Source organism: Limulus polyphemus, unplaced genomic scaffold (assembly GCF_000517525.1).
Source record: "Limulus polyphemus unplaced genomic scaffold, Limulus_polyphemus-2.1.2 Scaffold1282, whole genome shotgun sequence".
Taxonomy (NCBI): Eukaryota; Metazoa; Arthropoda; class Merostomata; order Xiphosura; family Limulidae; genus Limulus; species Limulus polyphemus.
Genome location: NW_013666892.1, coordinates 45,391 through 48,739, shown reverse-complemented (window position 1 = coordinate 48,739; position 3,349 = coordinate 45,391). Strand labels below are relative to the sequence as shown.

General features: G+C 35.3%; 1 protein-coding gene across 1 annotated transcript in view; it reads left to right on the top strand.

Annotated features, from left to right (window-relative positions):
• Positions 1–2,426: 2,426 nt before the first annotated feature.
• LOC106462917 (interleukin enhancer-binding factor 2-like) overlaps positions 2,427–3,349 on the top strand; it is a 39,639-nt gene continuing 38,716 nt past the window's right edge. The window contains exon 1 of the mRNA XM_013922884.2: positions 2,427–2,572. The gene's annotated coding sequence lies outside the window, so the exon portion shown is untranslated. The remainder of the gene's footprint in view (positions 2,573–3,349) is intronic.

Sequence of the window (3,349 nt, the reverse complement as noted above, 5' to 3'; positions counted from 1 at the left end):
TCAACAAGATACTTTGAAAAACAAATCCCTATGAGAAACTTTAGGGATGATAGACTAATTAAAGCTCATTTCACTAAAGCCCCCTAACCAATAGACATTTTTTTATGGTGTGGTGCTGCATTTGAGTATCCATACTTTCAGAAATAGGTTTTGCTGAAAATTACCAAATATCATGAAACGGAAACACAATTTTCCTAGAGAGAATATTAACACCAGCCACACGACCCAGCCCGGCATCTTGATGTAGATAAAATAAATTAGTCATTCCAGAAAATTTTGGGTTGTTTTGATTAGGCAAAAAGATGTTTGACACTATTTTTTTTAGGTCGTTGGACCAGACCTATGACTGTACCTGTGACCTGACCCTAAACCATGAGAGCCAACATAGAGAAGTGGACTTGTAAATGTAAAGTAAAATGGAGTAGCAGTGAAATATGCTTGAAACGTTCTAGATGTGGTTGTGAATGTGATGGCTTAAGTGTAGTGATTAAGCTAAACAGTGGGCCCACGTTGGACGAGAAAATAACTTATTTGAAGATATTCCAATTGATTTGACATAATAGCTGAATCACTGATTCATCAATTGTTTACTGCATTGTCAATGAATCACAAAAAAAACTGGCACAATGGTATCACTATCTTCAAAAATGGGGGTTCGAATCATATGTAAAAAAATCATTAGTTTCAATATTTTGTTAAACTAACGTCACAGTAAAACCCAAAGATGTAGTGTTAAAATCGAAGCAGATGCACAATGTATGATCCATTACAAAATGACTTCCCTAGCGATTCACAAATTACAAATGCCATTTCTGCAATGAAGAGTAAATATAGAAGGATGGTATAATGCTCAGTATATTACCACCATAGTATAATCTATATGTATTTCATCATGTGATATTTTCATTAAAATTTAGCTTTTTCGTTATATAAGTTGTGCCGAGCTTCATGAGGGCTTAATCCCCCCCAAGCCTTATGCCACAGCTGTTCCTGTGGTTTGGAGAGATTCTCTTTTGCCCCTGCACTGATTGGTGGAATTCATCCACCAGTGTCACATCTAGTCCTTCTTGGCTAGTCTTTACCAGTTACCAGTTGGGTTACTCTGGTTGATGACAGCTTGGAAGTACTGTTGAAACAATCACATCCAGTTTCAAACTCACCACATGCCAATCCACTGCTGTGACCCTCAGTCATCCATGCTTCCCTTGCACTAAGTTTGACTGAGTCTGTGGTTGTAGATTTATCAAAGTAATGGGTCTTTGCACCATCCATTTATATTCAGTGGCTAGTTTTCCTTGGTCATGTGTATTAAGTCGTCAAAAAATTAATGTCGCTTTTTTTAGATGAAAAAAACCCGAACAACGTATATATATCAAAACAAAACATTTATTAAATAAAATAGTCTCCAGTCTTATCGATGATGCTTTTTCCATCTGACAATCAGGTTGTTAATGTCCTGATTATTGAAATCACTTGGCTTTGAATAAAAAAAAACATGTCGATGTCCTTTTTAACACCTTCCACATTTGCATGCATTTTTCCATTAAGATGGTGTTGCAGCGAACAAAAAAGGTGGTAATCTGATGGTGCCATATCTGGAGAATATGGTGGGTGGGGTGAACTTCCCATCCCAACTGCATAATCTTGTGTTGCGTCAAACGTGCCACATGTGGACGTGCATTGTCGAGGAGAAGAATTCTCTAGATTCGTGAATTGCTTAGATTGGCTTTCTTCTCTCGAGATGTATTCCCGCTAATTAGTTCATCTAGATCCAGTACACGAGTGTTTAAGTCTAACATTGCTTACTTATTACAAGAAATGTTGTATTAACCTGTGGTGACTGGTGCTTATCACATGACTGATTAATCATATTCAACTTATTCAAACACAGGGGAAGACTGTAACTTTGAGATATCATCTGGGCTACCACTGAAGGACTGAAGGGCACTGGCTATTGACATTCTTGAACAACTGTAGCATTACAGCCATGGCCCATGAGCGGAAGTTGGAGTACATATGCCATCTCTATAGAATGGCAAAGTAACTAAGACATTTAGTGAATTTGATATCGCGTATATGCAGCTACTCGATAGATTAGTCGTGAAACTATAAAACTAAGTTTATTTTTACGTTAGTTGTAGTACCATTAACAAGTTATTTCAGTTTGAGTGTGCTTTATAAACTTAGGCTTAAATGTTAAACCAGTGTACATCAGCATGTAGAAACATTAAAGAAGAAATAAACTAATTTGTTGTCATTTTGTGGGCTGGACTTTGAATTAACTTCGCCAAATATTTAAAAGAATCCGTCCAACGAAAGAACACATTACAACAGTTTTAAATTAATATAAAATCATATTTTCCATTTTTAAGAGGATGTTATATTTTTTCTTGTTGGATGGCCATGGTGATGCTGAGCATGCGTTTTGCAAATAATTAAGTTCTATGCTCTCGAGTCTCTTTGTGCGTACTCAAGTTACTGCAACCGGCTCATTGGATTTGAGAAACCAATTAGTATTACGTTTCGTAATTCGTTCGGAAAGAATTATTTTTTTCCCTTCATTCCAGTTGAGGTAAACGATAATTCTTTATTTATTTTCAACATTTAACCTAAGCTAGCTAAAAACAAAATTTACTTCAATACAAACAGTGTATCGTGAGGAATTTGTGTACTTTGTAGCCTGTACTGTTGTGTAGCGTAGGCTTTAAGTCTTAGCTTCAGTTTAGTCAAATTAGTGTTGACTATGGTTTTTAGTTTAAGCCTAACCTGAATGGAAATACCTTACTCATTCACAAGTTACACTTACAGTGACGTAAGTTACGTCTATCAATAATTCTATAACAACGGTTTTATACCAATTAATAGTGCAAGTTTTATATGGAGTTATATGAACGCCTTATGCATGTTATGCTACAGCATAAGATTAAAAAGAAGATTAAAAATCACGCCTGTGTAATTTGTAAATAATTGTATATATATATAAAATTTACAATTCAACTGACGCCAGTAATCCACATTGGTTTGAGGATTAATTAAACCTTGTTTGAGTTTGATTGAGCTGACATTGACAGAAAGGTGGCAATGAAACTGAAAGCCACTGACTAAGTGACTTACTTAAGTTACTATTTCAACTGACAAGTAAGCATGAAATGTTTTTATATAAAGAGCAATATCAGTACTTGTGTAGATTTACTTCCAGGAACTAAGCTTAAATCTAAATTTTGTTGTTGTAGATGAATTGAGTGATAGCGTGTATTGTAATAAATGTAGGTCATTAGCTGTGGTAAAAATGCTTGTGTGGTGTATGTATTATTACTACTTTTGCAAATCACTGACTTATTTGGGGCAT